Raw genomic sequence first — 23,885 nt, forward strand, 5'->3', positions numbered from 1 at the left:
TTCACACATACGGTGAGGGCTAATATGCTTCAAGGAGACAGTTACGTACTGGACTCGAATTTTTTCCGTCTTGCCTCCTCGTTACTTAAATTATTCTGTTCATTATTTGTTTAAACCGATTTGTTATTCACACACAAATACTATTATTACTTTGGGTTATTCGCAGATTGTACAACAATGTTTCCAGTCCAAATTAAATGGGACTAGTCCAGCGGGTCTCTAACGCCAACACTGCGGAATCAAATTTGAGTAATAAACACCAACATTGCGGAATCAAATTTGAGTAATAATTTTATTAAAGTATATTATTTCGGATCATCTACAATGTTTGTTTACAAAACTTTTGTTTTCCTCTTTTAACTAAACTTTTGTTTTCCTCTTCTTCTTTTTTTGCTTTCTTCGGACGTGATAGAGAGAGGAAGAGTCACCCTTTACTTATTGGGTGACTGTTTGGCATCCCTTCTTGGAATCTGAGCAGCTGTGTCTTGAAAAGGTGATACCCTTTACTTCTTTATGTGTATAACTCCTGTCATTTCTTTCTTTTTTCTTTTATCTTTCTCCGGACTTTCGTAGTTCCTTATATCTTCTTCTGGTTTAGGTACATTTCTAGTGCTTCTGTTTTCTTGTTTAAATCTTCTATTTCTTTTTATTGTTTTTTCGTGGATCATGGGTTCTTCTAGTGAATCTCTTGCCAATATTATGAGTGATAGTATTCGGGAGAGGATGGATGAGTTTGAAGATGCGGTCTTTTTTGAAACTCATGTTCGACGTTGTAATCATCGTCGTAGTGTTGATCATTATAAGGGTGGCTCTTCTACACCCAATAAGGAAGGGTTGTCTGTTAATAAGGTTGGTTTGAACACTGTTTCTTCTTCGCGTACCTCTTTTGGTGTGATGTGTCTAAGCCCCGTCGTGGTGTCAAGTTTGAGTCTAATAAATCTTTTAATCATCCTATTTTGTACTCAAAGACTCCTTTAGACTTTGATAGGTTAGCAAAGCATTGTACTTTTTCTGATGGTTATGTTATTTTCCCCCCTTCACCCCGTGAGCGTATGTGGACCTCTTCAAATTTTGGTCGTCATGCTATTCCTGATGTGTACTTTGAGTTCGGTTTCAAACTTCCTCTGCATCCTTTTTATTTATTTTTTATGTTTGAGGCTCTTGGTTGTGGTTTAGGTCAACTGGTTCCTAATACTGTTCTTTAGATTAATGGGGTTATAGCCCGATGTCATGAACTAGGGTATTTTCCTACTCTTGATTTGTTGTTTTCTATTTTCCGTGTGAAAAATACTGAGGTTCAACTTTATTTTTGATAAGAAAGAGGGTTGTAGGAAGCTTGTTGAGGCCCTTGGGTCCAATTATGGGTGGCATGATAAATGGGCTTGGTACGAGGGGCCTGAGTTGAGTCGTATAAGGCCTTGGAAATATTTGTGTCCGGCTCATGTGAGGTCTTTGAACCGCTTGGGTTCGAAGACGTCTGAGGAGCTATCAAATTTTCTTGGCTCTACTGTTAGGTACCAGCCTGAGGAGTTCATAGACCCTGGGTTTTTGGCTAGTCATTGTTGTAAGATCTATTACTTTCATTTTGGCATACTTGCTTTATTATCCTTTTATTTGGTGATTTCTGATTTGTCTTCTTTTTATTTCAGTTGTTGGGGCACGCCTTCGTCGGTTGTTTGATTGGTTTTCTAAAATGCCCACTGAGGAATTTCTTGTTCGGCTTGTGAGGAATAAGGCATTTGGGGCGTCTGTGGTTGTTGTAGATCTCGAGGAAAAAGGGGATGCGGTTGATTCCAGGGTTGTTCCTGCTCCAGAGGCTGATGACCTGGTTGACCCGATGCCTATAGTTGTTTTAATGAAAGTTAAGGAAAAGAAGCGTCATTGTGATGGGCATTCATCTCGTGGTCATCATCCTAAGAAGTTGAAGGAGTCGGTGATCTGTAAGATGTCGGTTACGGCATCTGCTGGCCAAGGTGGTTCGAGCTCTATGGCCCGTGATGTGATGCATTGTTAGATATATTTATGATGTCATGTCTAATAATGATTTGTGTTTACTTTTCAGATCTTGACTAACAGGACAAATCAGGACTTAACTGAAAATCAGTACTTATACTGAAGTCAGAACTTAAGATATCAGAACTTAAGTTATCAGAACTTAAGATATCAGAAGATATTCATCAGGAGATAATATCAGGACTTAAGAAGACTTTCAGATAAGAAAGGTGGCTGATTGAAAGGAAAGAAGATCAAGACTAAAACAAGAACATATATACATGGAGAAGAATTCTATGAAGAATAGAAGACTTGGAGGAAAAGATAACTAATTGATATATGTTAGGATACAGAATTATATTCGATATCAATTAGAGATTATCTTGTAACTGTACGGTATATAAACAGTATAGGGTTTACACTATAAGTGTTATCATTATCGAGAATATTATTCCTTGTAACCCTAGCAGCTCTCGTGATATTTGTTCATCACTGAGAGAGAACGGTTCCATTGCAATACTATTTTATTAATAAGATTATTCTTTGTTACATACTTGTGTTCTTAATTCGATTTGATTTTATTATACACTGTATTCAACCCCCTTCTACAGTGTGTGTGACCCAAAAAGTGGCATCAAAGCCTATTCGTTAACACATATACAGTAAAGATCCAAAACAATCATGTCTGAAGAAGAATAAACTCCAACCAAGCCCACCAAAACTGAAGAAACTCTAAAGACTCAAATCCACAGTCGATATGAGACTATTATGGTTCCCATGCTGAGACCTTCTGAGTATCCCATATGGAAAGTACGGATGGCTATGTTTCTGGAAGCTACAGATCCAGAATACCTTTACAGAATTAATGAAGGACCACATAAGCCAACCAAGCTCTCTGTTATAGTTGCAGATCAGCCAACAAAGACTGTACCAAAGGAGAAAAGTGAGTATACAGCTGAAGATATCTCATCTATTGCCAAGGATGTAAAGATAAGGCATTTGTTGCATAGTGCCATTGATAATGTCATGTCAAACAAGGTAATTAACTGTAAGACTGCAAAGGAGATATGGGATGCCTTGGAAACAAGATGCCAGGGAACTGATGCAATTAAGAAAACAGGAGGACTATACTCACTCAAGAGTATGAGCACTTTGACTCAAAACCTGATGAGTCATTAACTGGTTTATATGACAGATTTGTCAAACTCTTGAATGATCTGTCACTGGTGGATAAGGAATATGATCTTGAAGATTCTAATCTTAAATTCCTCTTAGCTCTTCCTGAAAGTTGGGATTTGAAGGCAACTACTATAAGAGACAACTATGCTCTTGATGAAACTACTCTTGATGAAATTTATGGTATGCTCAAAACTCATGAACTTGAGATGAATCAAAGAAGCAAGAGACATGGGAGAAAGTCAAGGACAGTTTCTCTTAAGGCTGAGGAGGAATCCCCCAAAGTGGTTGTCTCAAAGAAAGGCAAAGGAAAGGCTCTCATCATAAAGTCTGATTCGGATTCATCAAGTTCTGATAATGATGAGGATTCAGAAACTGAAAGTCTATCTGAGATGGATGCTGATGAAGAGATGATGAGATTGTGTGCTCTTATAGTGAAGGGTATCACAAAGATAGCCTACAGGAAATTCAGAAGGGGAAAAAAGTTTTCTAGGAAAAGTGGAAGTTCTGATAAGAAGGGATTCAGAAAATCTAAAGGCAAAGCAGGAAAGTCTGACAGAGGAGATTACTCAAATGTTAAATGCTATAATTGTGGTGAGAAAGGCCACATATCTCCTGATTGCAAGAAAGAAAAAGGTGACAAAGGCAAGGCACTTGTCACAAAGAAGAAAAGCTGGAAAGACACTTCAGATTCTGAAGATGAGGTGAACTATGCCTTGATGGCAAATGCTGATAGCAGTTCTGAAGCTGCTAAGTTAAAGGTACCTCAAACAACTTATGCTTTTCATACTGATGATATTACTGAGTTGAGATCTTATCTTAAAACCATATTCATTAGCTATAGAGATCAGACTTTAACATGTGATAGGTTAACTTCTGAAAATCTGGCTTTTAAGAAAAGGAATGACTATTTAGAAAAGGAGTTAGTTATGTTCCATCAAACTCAGAAAGAAAGAAATGATGCTTTTTATGTTAGAGATGAAGTGCTAAAATTGAATCAATCTCTTAAAACTGAGTTAGAAAAGGAAAGAGAGATTAACAGGACTTGGACTAACTCTGGCAGAACAACTCATAATTTGCTAAGTAGGGGAAACTGGAAAGAGGGCTTAGGTTATGGAGATGATAAAAGTGAAATAGGAACTGAACAAATTAAGCTAATTATTGTTAAACATATTTCTAATCCAAAGGTAAATACTGTTAAGTTTGTAGCTAAGACTGTAAAGTTTGATTCTGAAAAGATGAAAGATATTGATACAGAAGTTAAGGCAGAGTCAACTTCTGACAAATTAAAACAGGATAAACCAGCTGAAATTAACATAGGCTTAATGACAAAGAAGCAGCTTAAGTATAAGTTGAAAGAGATTAAGAATGTAAACAAGGTAAAGCCACCTAGGAAAAATAGAAATGGAAAGGAAGTTGTGAATAAAAGCAATAATTATAAGTCTGTTCCTAATGCTCTTAAAAAGAAATGCGATAATTATGGAAACACTAACCATCTTACTTCTTTTTACAGGAAGAATAAGGATATAAACTCTTTACCTCCTAAATCAGGAGTTAAGAGTCAGACTGTTAGGTTTAAACCATAAAATCCTAGTTTTCATTGTGGTAGTTTATGGCCTTCCATTCATACTTGTAAGGAAAATCATATTTTGTACTATGATTATTATCAAATAAAACCTTCTTTAAAGTTAGCATTATTCCTTCTAGTGTAAGTTCTGATGCAAAGTCTGATACTGTAAAATCTGATATGAAAAATGTTAGCATAAACTCTGAAGTTAAATCCCCTGCAAATGCTAACAAACTTAATAAGGCCAAAGGATCCAAGCAAGTCTGGATCCTTTAAACTAATCATTAGTGGTTTTTGTGATTGCAGGGCAACAGGAAAAACATCCTAGATCTGGACAGTGGATGTTCAGGACATTTGACTGGAATTACAGCCCTACTATCAGACTTTGTGGAGAAAGCTGGCCCAGGAGTTTCTTATGGAGATGGCAACATGGGAAAAACTCTGGGATATGGCAACATCAATTTTGGGAATGTCGTCATTAAAAAAGTAGCTCTAGTCTCAGGACTTAAACACAATCTACTGAATGTTAGTCAAATCTATGACAGAGGTTATTATGTGGATTTCTTTGAAGAACACTGTGAAGTTGTAAGCAAATCTATAGGCAAAGTTGTTCTGAAGGGATATAGGCATGGTAACATTTATGAAGCCAAGCTTTCAACAAGTTCTGATGGTTCTGCAATCTGTCTGTTAAGTAGAGCATCAATTAAAGAAAGCTGGGATTGACACAAGAAACTCTCTCATTTAAATTTTAGCAATATAAATGAACTAGTCAAGAAAGATCTTGTGAGAGGACTTCCAAAATCAGTATTTTCTCCTGATGGTCTTTGTGATTAATGTCAAAAGGCAAAACAAAGAAAATCTTCATTCAAGAGCAAGACTGAATCTTCAATTCTTGAGCCTTATCACCTACTACATGTTGATCTATTTGGTCCAGTGAATGTCATGTCTATTGTAAAGAAGAAATATGATATGATCATGTCAAATAACTGGATAAATTGGTCAAAGACTCTGTGAAAATCATACGAAGTGATAATGACACTGAGTTCAAGAATATGATTATGAAAGAGTTCTGCAAAGACCATGGAATAAAGTAGGAATTCTCTGCTCCTGGAACTCCACAGCAAAATGGAGTTGTTGAAAGAAAGAATAGAACTCTTATTGAAGCTGCAAGAACTATGCTTGATGAAGCAAAGTTACCAACCTACTTTTGGCCTGAAGCTGTGCAGACTGCTTGTTTTACTCAAAATACAACACTTATCAACAAGCATGGAAAGACACCATATGAAATGGTGAAGAAAAAGAAGCCAAATCTGAAGTACTTTCATGTATTTGGATGCAAGTGTTTTGTTCTTCAGACTCATCCTGAAGAGCTATCCAAATTTCATATTGATGGAGACAACATGGATTATGGGGGAGCATCCAGTTCTAGAGATCACCTTCCATCTGCAAGAAAGTGGACTAAAGCATATACATCTGACTTGATTATTGGAAATCCTGAAGCAGGTGTTAGAACTAGAATAACAACATCAAATGAATGTCTCTATCATTCTTTTCTTTCTCAGACTGAACCAAAGAAAGTGGAAGAAGCTCTTCAAGATGCTGATTGGGTGCAAGCAATGCAGGAAGAGTTAAATGAATTTGAAAGAAATAAATCTGGACCCTAGTGCCAAGACCAAAGAATAGATCTGTTATTGGTACAAAGTGGGTGTTCAGAAATAAAACTGATAGTGATGGCATAATTACAAGAAATAAAGCAAGGCTGGTTGCAAAAGGATATTCTCAACAGGAGGGAATTGATTATGATGAAACATTTGCACCAGTTGCTAGATTGGAAGCTGCCAATTTCTTGGAGGCAGATTAGTTTCTTCATTTAGCAAGAAACAAAAGTCAATTTCCACATCAACTGCAGAGGCAGAGTACATTGCTGCAGGAAGTTGTTGTTCATAAATTCTTTGGATGAAGAATCAGTTACTGGATTATGGGTTAACATATTCTAAAATACCCATTTACTGTGATAATCAAAGTGCTATTTCTATGACAGGTAATCCAGTTCAACACTCAATGACAAAGAACATCAGTATTAGGTACCACTTCATAAGGGAACATGTGATGGTATGCACAGTGGAATTGTATTTTGTTCCAACAGATCAACAACTAGCAGATATCTTCACAAAACCACTTTGTGAAGCTACTTTTACAAGATTGGTAAATGAACTCGGAATGGTTTTAGGTTCTTTCTCTAAATCTGTTTAGTTTATGTTCTGATACATCAGACCTTATGATCAGTATTTACAGATATTACTATCTTTATGTATCTGTACTTAAATTGAAATTTACCTAAGTGCTGATTGTTGTCTGATGTGAATTTCTAAACTCTGATAGTGATATGAATGTTTCTGTGACTATTCAATCCAATGAGGATAACTGTGCTAGATGTTGACCTAGTAGTCTCTAATATACTAAAGATCCCATATTTGAAGTAATTGTTTATGTGGAAATCTTTTAACACAAGCAAATTCTGATATTGACTTTAGTTAGGTTTACTTTGTGTATCTTATTACTAAGTCAAAAACTAGAATAGTGCTTCTTATATGTTAAGTTCTTATGTTGGTAAGTCTTATGGATTACTCGGTGCTCATAAACCTCACTTATCAAAAGAAAAAATAAAGAAAAGAAATAAATATCAGGTATCCCTTTGAGATCTAGAGAAAAATGTATGGGGAAGAGAAGACCCAAGTGCATTGCTGGTATTAAGTATTATGCATTAGAAAAGCAAAATAAAATTTTCTTGGTGACTTTTCACATTCTCTGATTACTAGAGAAATACTCTGATAATAGTATAAATTCTGATAAGCAGTTGTGACTCACTTACACTGAGGAGCTCCTGTGAAAAAGAATATGAAAAGATGCATAAAATGAGCACAAAATAGTTGAGGTGGACTCATGCATGAACTCATTCTATAGTAGACTTCAGACTAATGACAGATTTTGAGCAAAGTTCTTAGTTATGCCTTATTCTTAAGATGTACTGAAGTGAATCAGACTTTACTTTTTGTCTGATATTTAGCTTAAAGCACACACTTACACTCCATATGAATGATGAAAATTACTGTGGTGATCAATGTTGGTTTAGATGAACAGTTTAAGTGTCAGTTGCATAAATTCTAAGGACTAATTCTGATGGAAGTTCTGATGATTAAGTTTTGCGGAAACCATATCAGTATTTGTGTGAAGAATTACAGAAATAAACTTTCACTTTTTGAGTACAGAAGCCAAATTCTGATGGCCTTTAAATTCTGATAATAGTCAAGTTCTGATGCTTACGTGGCAGTATTTATTTACTTGATTTATTTTTGGTCAATACTTGAACGGTTCTATTTTATCAGAATATTGGTTTAGGTGAGATAAAGACAGTCATAATTACTTGTTTACTGGGAACAGTTTTTTTATTGAAAAACTGCATGTGCATAGTAATCATTACTTATTTCCCAAGCCCATTAACTATTGTCTTAACTACTGCATGGCTGACAGGTGTAAAGACTATTCCAATTCATCTTAACTGCTGTCAAGTGGCGTGTATAAGTAAAAGAGAGAAAAGATTTAAAATCTTTTATCTACTTTTGTATTCAATACTCTCTCTCTCTTTTCTCTTATTCTCTCTACATTCACTGACAGTTTTTACACATGCATTTTACCAAACACCTTTCAGGCATTCTTATTTCTCACTTCTTTTTCAATGGCACCTAAGGATATAATCTTTAATGGAGAAAAGTTCATCCCCAACAACTACGCTGCCATTCTCATTAAGAGTGAAGCTCCTTCGGTACTTCATTTTATTCAGGATTTCTTATCTCATAGTGAAATTGGGTTCGCTTTGACGCAGCCATCCAGTTTATCCGGAACTCAAGTTCTGACGTTTTGGCGTACAAGACTTTATGATGATGGTGGTAAGGATGGGACTCCAAGCATCGTGTTTACAGCAAAGGAGGTTGAGTATGTTGTTACTCCGGCGACAGTTCGAAAATCTCTACACCTACCTGAAAACTGTCAATTCAGTTCTGCTGTGGAGGAGCCCTTGTAACACCCCCATATCCGGGGTCGAGAATTCGGGTTGTCACGAGTTCCATTTCCCTTAATAATACTTAATCTTATCAATCAACCAACTGCTGCGTACTGTGACCTCACAATATACACACACACACCACAAGTTATAGTCTCAGAGATGAAAACCAAAAAGAACACAAGTCATTTTATTCCACAATTATAAACCATTTCACCTCAAAAGGGGTTTCTGAATAATTTACATATTCCTTGCCATTATTACAATTCATATTATACATAAGTCTAGTTCATCAATAGATGGACTTACTTCCCGAACGTTGGGTAAGTAATCAATTCATTTACGAACACAGCAACCTCGTTGCGAATATAAAATACACCACAGAGCCGAATGCCTCAGGTTTTGAGCGAGTATTTAAATCCCCTTTAAAAGGAAGATCTTAAATATAAAAATGAGTTTTGGGATCCGCTCTAACTTTTAAAAATCATTTTGAAGACTCGAAAATACTTTAAAGAGTGTTTGGAGTAATGCTGATTTAATAAAGTAAATCAGTCCCGATATATTAGAAAAATATCTGAATATTATCATTTAATAATATTCCCATAAGGATAATCCTTATAAAAATAATTGAAGTAAAAGTTTTAAAACTTATACTTGAAATGAATAATAAATAACCAAAGATATACTTATACGAAAGTACTAACTTTATTTGAATAATCGAAAATATGTTTGATTATCGAAACATTATTCTTTAATAAAATAAAGAATATTATTTAGTAAATAATCGGAGTCATAGGACCTCAAATGAATATTCAATTAATATTCATTAAATAATATAAACTGAGTCATAAGTCCTCGAATGAATATTCAAGTAATATTCATTAAATAATATAAACAGAGTCATAAGTCCTCGAATGAATATTCAAGTAATATTCATTAAATAATATAAAGTTATCGAATAAACCTTATTCGATTAATAGTTTTTAAAAACCATAATATATATATATATAAATATATATATATATATATCATATACTCGGGAACATCTACTCCCGATTTTAGAAAAGGGTTCACCTTTGGGTCCCCTGTACTCAGGGTATACGCAACTACTGCTTATCTCTAGCATAGGTATTATGCAACTAATAAGCATCTGAACCAACAGATATATACATCAAGAATATGAAACAGGCATGCATATATACCATATCACATGCTATAATATATCGCAAGAATTTGCTAATAACAAATATGCATTTATCACAAGATCATGCATATACACATATACATCACAACAACAGTTATACGGGTAGAAAACTTGCCTGAGCGACTGGGGGTTACAAATGGCTTGGGACGAGTCTGGTAACCTATAAACAACATTTAAGTTGGAATTAAACTAAAGTCACTTATAAATCTTTACTTTAACCAATTTAGACTCTAACGCTCGCTTTGCGCTCACTGATTCTCTTAAGTCGCTCGAGTACCCTCGGCTCCAGCATTTTTAATAAATTAACCATTAAGGTTTTTAAGGCGATTCTTTCGCGAGTACCTTACCAACTGCCTAATCCACTTTGCATAAATGTTTAATACCCCAATTAGTCATTTAAGGTCCTTAACCAAGGTTTCAAAGTAAGGTGAGGGGTAATGATTCGTTCGCGAAACGTCGTTACTTAAAACGGCCGTTTCTCCTAAACCGTACATCGGAATCAAGCAAACTACATATCAAAACGAAGCTCGTAACATGAACTATATAATAATTGCAATGGTAAAAACCTATCAGTGAGTTCACGGGTCCTAATGTTAAGAACAAAAACAGCCTAAAGTAAATCGGACATTACGACGACTATGTTTACGCGATTACCCAAATTTAAAACACTCCAATTCAACCCACAATCAATCCACAATCACAAACCAATCAAAACTCCATCCATACTACATCATAACAGCCCCAAGAACTCAACATTAACAATTTATACTTATTCTTAAACTTGAATTTAACTACACTTAAGTTCATTAATCAACAATCCAAGAATTACTACCCCAAAACTTCACAAAACTAACTAATCTCTACATTCACAACAAGCAAGCCTCCCATGAATTAAAATCAACAAAACTAAACCTAATTACTCAAATAAAGTTAGGATTTGGAGGGGTTATACCTTCCTTGGAGAGTGGAGAATCAAGAGAATGGCTTGGAATCACCCTTAAAGTCCTTATCCAAGCTTAAACTAAACAAAACTTCAAGAACAAAAATTTTAGTTCTTGAAAAACACTATTCACCATCTTCTTCCATGATTTTTAGGAAAAGATTGTGAAGGAATTTGGAGCTTAGATTCATAGGATAACTATATCTAAGTACAAGGAACCTTGGATAATTACCTCACGATTTAACAACGCTTGGAGCTTGAATTTGGATTTTCTTATCCTTGAAAATAAAGGAAAGCCGAGAGCAAAGATGAAGAATGGAATAATTTTGTGTTTTGGTGAAATGATTTGTTGGTTGGTTGATTTTGATTTGTTTTGTTTTATTTTCTTACCTTTTACCATGGTAACTTTTGTGTGGTTCTCATTCAACCAACAACACACTTGCTTGGTCATGCTTATGTCACCATGTGATGTCATCCTCCCTCCTTTGTCCTCTTCTCAATGGTTTGATGACATCATCCCCACTAATCTCTTTGATTAGCTTTTAATTATTTGGCTAATGACCGCTGATCTGTTACACGGTTCGCTTAACTTTCATTTTCGTTTATCGTTTGAGGGATCATACCCGGGATCTCATTACTTAGGTTCCCTTATCCTTTCTCAATACATTATATTCCTTTTATGATCCTCTATTAAAATCCTTTAATTTAAATCCTTTTTATCCTGTTACCTTATACTCAATTCTTTCGGTATCTGGTGGATTTTCGAGAAAAATCAAAGTGTTCGGATTTGGATTCTGACGATCTTTACATACACTTATATACCACATAGAGTACTAATAATATCTCAGAAGATCAATAAAAGAACCCCTACATAGTGTGGTATGAAAAGTTTTCTTATTCAGCATAATCAGCAAAAAGCACTATTCAGAAGGGTTTCAAAAATTCCAAAATTTGGGGTTATTACAGTCTCCCCTCCTTAAAAGGATTCCGTCCCGGAATCAGATATAAAATGAATAGGGATACTCTCTTAGAATTGCACTTTCTAACTCTCAAGTAAATTTTCCCACATTGTGGTTCTTCCATCAAACTCTGAATAGTTTGATAACCCTTCTCTTAAGCACTTATCCCTTTTTCAGTCTATAACCCTTTCTGGTTGCTCCATATAGGTTACGTCTGGTTGCATGTCTATGCGCTCATATGCCCCTATTTATCTGGAATCCGAATTACACTTCCTTAACATTGATACGTGAAACACGTTATGACTTGCTACATGTTCGGGGGTAGGGATAGCTCATATGCTAACTTCCCAATACGTCTTAATATATCCAAGGGTCCAACAATTCGTGGACTTAAACTTTCCTTTCTTTCCAACCCTCATCAATTCTTTTTAAGGGAATACTTTTAACAATACAAGGTTCCCTCCTTCATACACTTTGTCCTTTCATTGTCAAATCAACATACTTCTTATGTCCATCTTGGGCTACTACCAGCCGTCCTCTGATTAGATCTATTATATCCATGGTCCTTTGGACTACTGCAGGTCCGAGCATCTTGCGCTCTACAACTTCATCCTAACATAAGGGAGATCGACATTGTCTTCCCTCAAAGATCTCATAAGACGACATCTCGATACCTGACATACTATCTATTATCGTGAGAAAACTCATCCGCGTTAAGTGATCATTCCAAATTCTTCCAAGTCTATTGCACAGACTCTTATTATAGCTTTTAGCATTAGAGCCTTTGCTTCTCAATACCCATTCATTTCCAGTTCGTAATCGCTACTACCTTCCGTTCCTAATATTATACTGGTTACACCTTTGCTCGTTAGCATTCTATAACCTTTTAATAATCGCATCAACCTTAGTATCACGAACGCGTTAGAATCGGAATATCACCATACTTGGTACCACTTCCTCTCTAGCTGCCTCCATCTTCGAAAGCTTGGTCCTTCATATAGAAGTAAAATAATTTATTGAGAGATCACTATGATCATGAACACTTGTTACATTGCATAGTTAGTACAGAAGGTGGCCAGCTTTAGTACTTGACAAGCAATTAAACAATAGATGGTATCCTACTCGGCTTCTATCACACAGATAGATAGTCATTCGGCAATACCTCCCCTTCTGGAAGGGTTGTTCTTCTCAGTTTATATGAAATGAAAAGAAGAGAAAAGAACGAATTGAAGAGAATTATATATATGAAAAAATATACTGCCACGAAATATCTGGCTTGGAACCTACCTCTGAACTATAGAGGTTTGTCATAGGAGAACAAAACATATATGTATTTATATCAACGTCAAGTATTATAGCATCGTATTTCACATGCCTAAATATTTTTTCTATTCCGTCCATCATTCTATGGACCCATGCTCTTCCTCGAGCTTATACACAATCACCTTTGAAACTCCTTCGACATCGAGAATCGAATCTGGGATCTCATTCTATACATCATCGTTACTAGAATTCTATGCTTGCACCGCAACCTTCCTCGTATAGTAATACGACTCTCTATTGATAAGAAGGAATAAGTATTCAATAGCTAGATAATCTACTTAATTAGTCTATCAATGATAACTTATACACCACCACGACCCGATTAGTGGTACTCAATCTCAACATCCATTCCAATACAACTCTCACGGTTGTAATCGACTCATTACTCGCAGAATCATTGCTGCACTACTAGGGTCCACCGTTGACCTACTATAATCATTCATTTTCCATAAAGTCTTAATAGCTAACTATACGGAGTCCATACATCTCGTATCGAATTCTTCTAAGGAGGTAACATGATCACCGTTCATGATTCATGAAGAACTCTCTTGAACTTGACGTACATATGACATGAAGCAGATAAAATTGCAGAAGAGTTTCAATCAAAGCAACGATAGCAGGTTAATACCATTCTTAATCATACGCCCTAAATAGAAGACTTAACTCAAAGGTTCGTCTAGTCCTTTTTGAAACATGGTCCTGAATTATCTCAAGATAGTACCTTCTGAGATAGATAGCCTGCTCATGGCGATTACACGAATTAAACCTTTACCAACTACTATTACGGTTGGGTATTGCACAGTCATCAGAAGGAATGTCAATCTTCAAAATCATAATACAACCTTCACAGCTTTAACCATCATCACTGTATTCCTTTGGCACAAGCGCCTATAATTGTCCTCTTACACTTAAAGTGTTGGCCACCTCTTTGGCCTTTCCTGATAGTAAAATTTCCTTACAATCATGTCCTTTTAACCACCTCCAACTAAATTTTCTACCTCACTTAATCACTACTTGTGTGAAGATGTTTTCCTTAAAATCTAATGAGTAAAAAAAATATCACCATTTTTCCATAAGTTATTGCCTCAGTCTTTAGAGGTTAATCACTATCACGACTGACTCTCAATCATACTTAGAACATCTTTTATCTTAGGCCCTAATTGCCCTGAACAATTTCGACCTTTACTGGTTCGATCCATACTTTCTCGTGGTTTAACACGTGCCCCACTTGGCATCATTATAATTACGTCATATTTCCTTTATCAACATTTCTATTCTTGAGAAATTTGAATATTACCTTTCTCCTTGTAAAACCTCTAAGGTTATCCTTGAATCGTTCCTCCTGTATTTCCTAGATACAGGGCATATCAAGATACCCTTTATTAATACCAGAATCATTGTCTATATACTTCTGAAAAATTTCTCCACTGATTCTTAAAGGTTGTTATTACCTTAATCCTTTCCAATTCATACTGTCAAAACTCATTCTATCCCCATTAAGGGTGAAATGCCAACCTTTATGCATTCCCCTAGGATTTATTTTAAGTTACCGATGTTCTATCCTTAATTCCACCTTTAAAAAGGTACATGCATCCTTCCATGGATAAATCAAGTCATATATCCCTGATAAGGGTGTCTTATTCAATCATTTCCACCTCGATAGTATATGCCTAATTTCACAATAACATCTGTATTCAAAATGAGGTCAATCAATATGGCCTCCAAAAGATAACAATGGTTATCCGCTTTTCTTGCCTAATTTGGTAACGATAACAAGGATGTTCTGGAAGATATTGGTCGTGTTCAACGTGAACTTCTTCTTAATAATTCCTTATTTACTTTTGTTGTTTATCTCAACAGTCACCTCAATGTTGGGATATCTTTCATACCTGGCATCTCCCTTTCTGGGTATCAAGCCACCGGTCTTACACTTCACATTCTTGAAGGTCACTTCCTTCATCCAATTTTCCTAATTTCTTACTTCCTTGTCTCCTCAGTCTATCCGCGTCTCATTATTTATCCTTCGAACTATCTCAAGGTTTCCTTGAGTCCTCCCAACTTACAGGGGATAAAATATATGTATCTCTTATGCCTTCAACCATCTATTTAACTCATGGTGAATCACCCTCATCCTGACGATTACATACTTTTCTATTTCTATTGCTACGAGTCTTTAGGGTTTCCTCATACCCAACTTCCTTATCATTCCTCAATCTCTATTGCCTTTATATTCCTTTCCACTTCAATTTCTTTTTATTTTCCTTTCTCTTATAATTATTTCATGAACCAACCCAACATAAGCATTGATTTCAAACATCACATCGTTATAAGATTCTTGTCATCAGAACGAATCTTGACAACTTTTACAACTTAGCTTCATATTTCATCATACTCGTCCGCCTTTGTTCCGGCTCTAAAGCTTTTACACTCTTTCCATAACCTTGGGAATTACTTTCCCGAAAATAATTGACTGAACTTTAATCAGTTTATTCTAACCTCTGGCTCCGTGCCTTTCTTGGTCTTTCACCAGTGGGTGGTCTCTCTCTTAGGAGGGTAAGTGACAAAAACAGTCTTTTGTGATTCGTCAATCATTTAGAATCTCAAATGATTCCTGTATTTCCTTTAGCCAGGCTCTTGCCTCGACTGGGTCAGCTTGTTCCTTGGAACTTTGAGAGCTTAGCGACTTAAAGAACCTGAAAGAATTTCTCGCCGTATTGTTTCCTCAAGGTGGTGGTTGGGGATAATAGTCTAAGTTCTTTTTAGAGAGGTCCATGAATTGCCGTATAGGAGTACCGTCTCGGGTCTCCTTTCCTTACTCGACTTTCTGTTTCCTTAGTATGAAATGTTTCATCCTTCTCCCATACTTGGGGTTATCTTATACGTTAAAATCCTCATTTTCCACTCCATTATGTTATGGGTTCCTTCTATCTTGATGGCGACCTCCCTGACTATCACGTTCAGGGTTCGCTCTAAATCTTATTTCTCAAACTAGCTTTCATCTAAGATTTCATCTTTAAGCTCTTGAACATTTGGAACCCAAATTCTGTAGGAATACCTCATTATTCCCTTATCATCTTTCTCGGTAGTAATCTTAATATCTAATTGTTGGCTCTCTGCCTTCATTAATCACTTTTTCTGGCACAATATGTTCTTTTCAGATAATTCGGACTATATTGCAATCTCAAACATCTTTTCGGTACCGGCTCCGGTTACCTTCACTCCTATTTCCATTTTCTCAAAATCTATTATAAACTCTCCCAAAGACATTATCATCTTGAGTTTCTCCTTTTTACTAAGGGCATCAGCCACCACATTGGCTTTCCCCGAATGATAAAGAATCTCCCAATCATAATTCTTGATTAGCTCTAACCGCCTCCTCTGGCGTATGTTGAGCTCTTTCTACGGGAAAATGTACTAGAGCACTTATGGCTTAGGTAAATCTCGCACTTCTCTCCATACAAGTAGTGCCTCCAATCTTTAGGGCAAAACTATTGCCACGAGCCCAAGCTCATGGGTGAGGATATCGAATTTTTATATTCCCTTAATTATCTTGACGCGTACGTGATTACCTTGTTGTGTTGTATAAGAAGCACCCTAATTCCTTATGCGAAGTGTAACTACACATCTCAAAATCTCCTTTTCCATCCGATAATGCCATCATAGGGGCCGCCACCAATCTTTGCTTCAGTTCTTAAAAGCTGTTCTCGCATTTCTCTTTCCATTAGAACTTCTCAGTCTTACGAGTAAGCCGCGTTAAAGGGGCTACTATCTTTACAAACTTGAACGAACCTCTGGTAGTGACCGGCCAATCCTACCTCTGGTAGTTGCCCTAACCATGGCCATCAATTCCTCAGTGGTCCTTTATTCATTCTTGTGAGGATCCTTCACAGGATCCTTCTCAGCGATAATCCCTTCTAGGATAACATCCTCAACCGCTACATCCTCAATATGAACATCATCCGGTCTCGTGTTAGGATGCTCTATCGGATCCACAATCTGATCTCCAATAACTAATAAAACATCATCGCGTTGTTGCTCCTCAACCTCAGGGTTCGGAGTCCCGCTACCATATACGATAACGAACTATACTTCTATCATGATATTTATAAGGGTTCCCATAAGGGTTTTAACTGTCAGTACTACGTTAGGTAGTCCGGCTATGAACTTGGCAAGAGTTCTTATTTTCTTAGTGAACTTATTATCATAACGTCACATCATCTCTGAGGTTTATAACGCTTCGCTCTGATACCATTTCTGTAACACCCCCAAATCCGGGGTCGAGAATTCGGGTTGTCACGAGTTCCATTTCCCTTAATAATACTTAACCTTATCAATCAACCAACTGCTGCGTACTGTGACCCCACAATATAGACACACACACCACAAGTTATAGTCTCAGAGATGAAAACCAAAAAGAACACAAGTCATTTTATTCCACAATTATAAACCATTTCACCTCAAAAGGGGTTTCTGAATAATTTACATATTCCTTGCCATTATTACAATTCATATTATACATAAGTCTGGTTCATCAATAGATGGACTTACTTCCCGAACGTTGGGTAAGTAATCAATTCATTTACCAAAACAGCAACCTCGTTGCGAATATAAAATACACCACAGAGCCGGATCCCTCAGGTTTTGAGCGAGTATTTAAATCCCCTTTAAAAGGAAGATCTTAAATATAAAAATGAGTTTTGGGATCCGCTCTAACTTTTAAAAATCATTTTGAAGACTCGAAAACACTTTAAAGAGTGTTTGGAGTAATGCTGATTTAATAAAGTAAATCAGTCCCGAGATATTAGAAAAATATCTAAATATTATCATTTAATAATATTCCCATAAGGATAATCCTTATAAAAATAATTGAAGTAAAAGTTTTAAAACTTATACTTGAAATGAATAATAAATAACCAAAGATATACTTATACGAAAGTACTATCTTTATTTGAATAATCGAAAATATGTTTGATTATCGAAACATTATTCTTTAATAAAATAAAGAATATTATTTAGTAAATAATCAGAGTCATAGGACCTCAAATGAATATTCAATTAATATTCATTAAATAATATAAACTGAGTCATAAGTCCTCGAATGAATATTCAAGTAATATTCATTAAATAATATAAACAGAGTCATAAGTCCTCGAATGAATATTCAAGTAATATTCATTAAATAATATAAAGTTATCGAATAAACCTTATTCGATTAATAGTTTTTAAAAACCATAATATATATATATAAATATATATATATATATATATCATATACTCGAGAACATCTACTCCCGGTTTTAGAAAAGGGTTCACCTTTGGGTCCCCTGTACTCAGGGTATACGCAACTACTGCTTATCTCTAGCATAGGTATTATGCAACTAATAAGCATTTGAACCAACAGATATATACATCAAGAATACGAAATAGGCATGCATATATACCATATCACATGCTCCAATATATCGCAAGAATTTGCTAATAACAAATATGCATTTATCACAAGATCATGCATATACACATATACATCACAACAACAGTTATACGGGTAGAAAACTTGCCTGAGCGACTGGGGGTTACAAATGGCTTGGGATGAGTCTGGTAACCTATAAACAACATTTAAGTTGGAATTAAACCAAAGTCACTTATAAATCTATACTTTAACCAATTTAGACTCTAACGCTCGCTTTGCGCTCACTGATTCTCTTAAGTCGCTCGAGTACCCTCGGCTCCACCATTTTTAATAAATTAACCATTAAGGGTTTTAAGGCAATTCTTTCGCGAGTACCTTACCAACTGCCTAATCCACTTTTCATAAATGTTTCATACCCCAATTAGTCATTTAAGGTCCTTAACCAAGGTTTCAAAGTAAGGCGAGGGTAATGATTCATTCGCGAAACGTCGTTACTTAAAACGGCCGTTTCTCCTAAACCGTACATCGGAATCAAACGAACTACATATCAAAACGAAGCTCGTAACATGAACTATCTAATCATGGAAATGGTAAAAACCTAGCAGTGAGTTCACGGGTCCTAATGTTAAGAACAAAAACAACCTAAAGTAAATCGGACATTACGACGACTATGTTTACGCGATTACCCAAATTTAAAACACTCCAATTCAACCCACAATCAATCCACAATCACAACCCAATCAAAACTCCATTTATACTACATCATAACAGCCCCAACAACTCAACATTAACAATTTATACTTATTCTTAAACTTGAATTTAACTACACTTAAGTTCATTAATCAACAATCCAAGAATTACCACCCCAAAACTTCACAAAACTAACTAATCTCTACATTCACAACAAGCAAGCCTCCCATGAATTAAAATCAACAAAACTAAACCTAATTACTCAAATAAAGTTAGGGTTTGGAGGGGTTATACCTTCCTTGGAGAGTGGAGAATCAAGAGAATGGCTTGGAATCACCCTTAAAGTCCTTATCCAAGCTTAAACTAAACAAAACTTCAAGAACAAAAATTTTAGTTCTTGAAAAACACTATTCACCATCTTCTTCCATGATTTTTAGGAAGAGATTGTGAAGGAATTTGGAGCTTAGATTCATAGGATAACTATATCTAAGTACAAGGAACCTTGGATAATTACCTCACGATTTAACAATGCTTGGAGCTTGAATTTGGATTTTCTTATCCTTGAAAATGAAGGAAAGCCGAGAGCAAAGATGAAGAATGGAATAATTTTGTGTTTTGGTGAAATGATTTGTTGGTTGGTTGATTTTGATTTGTTTTGTTTTGTTTTCTTACCTTTTACCATGGTAACTTTTGTGTGGTTCTCATTCAACCAACAACACACTTGCTTGGTCATGCTTATGTCACCATGTGATGTCATCCACCCTCCTTTGTCCTCTTCTCATTGGTTTGATGACATCATCCCCACTAATCTCTTTTATTAGATTTTAATTATTTGGCTAATGGTCGCTGATCTGTTACGCAGTTCGCTTAACTTTCGTTTTCGTTTATCGTTTGAGGGATCATACCCGGGATATCATTACTTATGTTCCCTTATCCTCTCTCAATACATTATATTCCTTTTATGATCCTCTATTAAAATCCTTTAATTTAAATCCTTTTTATCCTGTTACCTTATACTCAATTCTTTCGGTATCTGGTGGATTTTCGGGAAAAATCAAAGTGTTCGGATTTGGATTCTGACGATCTTTATATACACTTATATACCACATAGAGTACTAATAATATCTCAGAAGATCAATAAAAGAACCCCTACATAGTGTGGTATGAAAAGTTTTCTTATTCAGCATAATCAGCAAAAAACACTATTCATAAGGGTTTCAAAAATTCCAAAATTTGGGGTTATTACAGCCCTTGCTACAGCAAATGATGGCTAATCTAGGGTATGAAAAGAGTTTGGCTAAGATGAGTCAACTCAAACGCCCACATATTTATAGGGAATGGAGCTTCTTCTTCGATTGCATCACGAAGACGTTTGCCAACAAATGCTCAAATTTTGATGTCATTCCTATTCTGACACAACAAATTGGGTATGCACTCTTAAACCAGTCTCATTTTGATTATGCAAAGACTGTGTTATGTTTTATAGGAGATAGGATGCATGAGGACAGGAATGTAGTTTACTTTGCTAGGTTCTGTCAGTTAATCTACAGTTACTGTACATCTGATGAACCACAACTAGCAAGTGATCACATAGAACCTTTTAGATTAGCTAAGAGGGCTTTTACTGATCACTTAATTGCTGACAACAAGAAGGAAGTTTTGAGACCCCTTAGAATTCCTTTATCAGTAAAGCAACCTCTGATAAATGCTGATTCTGATACCTATTCATTGATATATCCTGATGTCTAACCCACCAACACACAACAGCCATCAGAACCCACCACTAACCAACAACAATCACAACCTCAACAGCCATCAGAACCTACTACTGCCACTCAACAAAGACACACATCAGAACATGCCAACCATCTATCAGCATATAATCAAGAAAAACTTCTTATTCTAGAGCAAAGAGGACTAAGACAGTACCTCAAGCACATCAGAAAAGAAGGAAGATGATTTTAAGAGATGAGTCTGATGATGAGGTACATGTTCACCATCAGAACCTGTTGCTGAAGTAGCTGAGAAGGTCTCTTCTCAGACAGCTCAAGAAACTGGGAGTTCCAGGCCCCTAAAAAGGCTTAGAAAGCTAAACTCTGATGATCAAGCTCCCAGAGTCTCTCCACCAGCTAAGAGACTTAAAAAGCAAATAGCAAGAAGGGCTGTAGAAGAATCAACCTCTGAAGAAGGAATGAAAGCAGCAGCTGTAGAAGGGGGTCATGAATCTATGATCCCACAAGACCCTACTGTAGTTGAATCTCTTCGAAGTGCTGAGCCAGAACTTCATGAAGCTCACAAATCTTGAATCCAAGAGCCAGAGACTACTCCACCTCCTGTGTTTCCAATAATCTCTCCAGTACATGCTGAAAACCCAGGCACAAGTGCTGAAATTGATATCAACAACTTGGATGTGCCTTTGGTCTTGTATCTGGAAGCTCCATCCACTTCACATCTTTCTCAGCACACTCCACCAGCAACTCCATTGATAGATGCTGATGTCCATGAAGATGAATATTCTATTTCTTCACATACAATCATTCTATTAAAAGATGCTGATATTGAAGATTCAGTATTGAAGGAAATACTGGTGAAGCTGCTGCAAATATCAATGCTGATGCAGCTGGTCCTTCTGGACATGCACCTTCACAAACTGTTTGTAAAGCTGATTTGATTAAGAAGTTTGTGAGAAAGGTTGAACCAGTTCCTTAGAGTGAAACTAACAGAGGAAGAGAATGGATCAAGGAGTGGAACAAAGTTGATTTTGTTCCTACTGCAGATATTCTTGCTGATCACCTGGCTAAAGCTGATGAAATGTTGATGAATGATGACTCCAAAGCACAGCTCAGAGTTACTGCATTGAGTACCAGGAACCTTCAAGGTCAACACTCAATAACTCAAGCCAAGGTGGACAAACTTCAAGACATAGTGACTAAGCAAACCATGAAGTTCACATTGGACAAGAAAAGGTTTTTTAAGCCAGCCTTTGACCGCATTGAGTATATAGAAAAGACTCAAGAAAAGCAGCAAGCTCAACTATCTGATATTTTAAAGAATCAAGCTGCTCAACAAGACCAACTCAATGAAATCCAAAACTATGTGGAATTGCTTGTCTCCCTGCTTCTTCCAGATGATGCCAAAAAGGGGGAGAAAGTAATTAAGTCCAAATGCATAACTGATCAATCACTGAAGGGTAAGGATGATGATAATAAAGACCAGGGAAACTCTTAAAGGAGTAGAGGTCTAAGTCAAGGCAGGGGTTTGTTAGATATATTTGTGATGTTATGTCTAATGATGATTTGTGTTTAGTTTTCAGCTAACAAGACAAATCAGGACTTAACTGCAAATCAGTACTTATACTGAAGTCAGAACTTAAGCTATCAGAAGATATTTATCAGGGGATAATATCAGGACTTAAGGAGACTTTCAGATAAGGAAGGCGGCTGATTGAAAGAAAAGAAGATCAAGACTAAAATAAGAAGAGATATGCATGAAGAAGAATTCTATGAAGAATAGAATACTTGGAAAAAAAGATAACTAGTTGATATGTTTTAGGATGCAGACTTATGTTCGATATCAATTAGAAGATTATCTTGTAACTGTATGTCTATATAAACACAGCATAGGGTTTACACTATATGTGTTATCTTATTCGAGAATATTATTCATTGTAACCCTAGCAGCTCTCGTGATATTTGTTCATCACTGAGAGAGGACGGTTCCATTGTAATACTGTTTTATTAATAAGATTATTCTGTGTTTCATACTTGTGTTCTTAATTCGATTTGATTGTGCTAGACACTGTATTCAACCCCCTTCTACAGTGTGTGTGACCTAACAAGTGGTATCAGAGCAATCTGTTAACATACATACAGTAAAGATCCAAAAACAATCATGTCTGAAGAAACACAAACTCCAACCAAGCCCACCAAAACTGAAGAAACTCCAAACACTCAAATCCATAATCGATATGAGACTATTAGGGTTTCCATACTGAAACCTTCTGAATATCCCATATAGAAGGGGAGGATGTCTATGTTTCTGGAAGCAACAGATCCAGAATGCCTTGACAGAATTAATGAAGGACAACATAAGGCAACCAAGCTCTCTGTTGTAGTAGCAGATCAGCCAGCACAGACTGTACCAAAGGAGAAAAGTGAATTTACAGCTGAAGATATCTCATCTATTGCAAAGGATGCAAAGGTAAGACATTTGCTGCATAGTGCCATTGATAATGTCATGTCAAACAGGGTAATTAACTGCAAGACTGCAAAGGAGATATGGGATGCCTTGGAGACGATGCCAGGGAACTAATTCAATTAAGAAGAACAGGAGGACTATACTCACTCAAGAGTATGAGCACTTTGACTTAAAACCTGATGAGTCATTAACTGGTTTATATGACAGATTTGTCAAACTCTTGAATGATCTGTCACTGGTGGATAAGGAATATGATCTTAAAGATACTAATCTTAAATTCCTTTTAGCTCTTCCTGAAAGTTGGGACTTGAAGGCAACTACTATAAGAGACAACTATGCTCTTGATGAAACTACTCTTGATGAAATT

This window comes from Apium graveolens, chromosome 8 (genome assembly GCF_009905375.1).
Source record: "Apium graveolens cultivar Ventura chromosome 8, ASM990537v1, whole genome shotgun sequence".
Taxonomy (NCBI): domain Eukaryota; kingdom Viridiplantae; phylum Streptophyta; class Magnoliopsida; order Apiales; family Apiaceae; genus Apium; species Apium graveolens.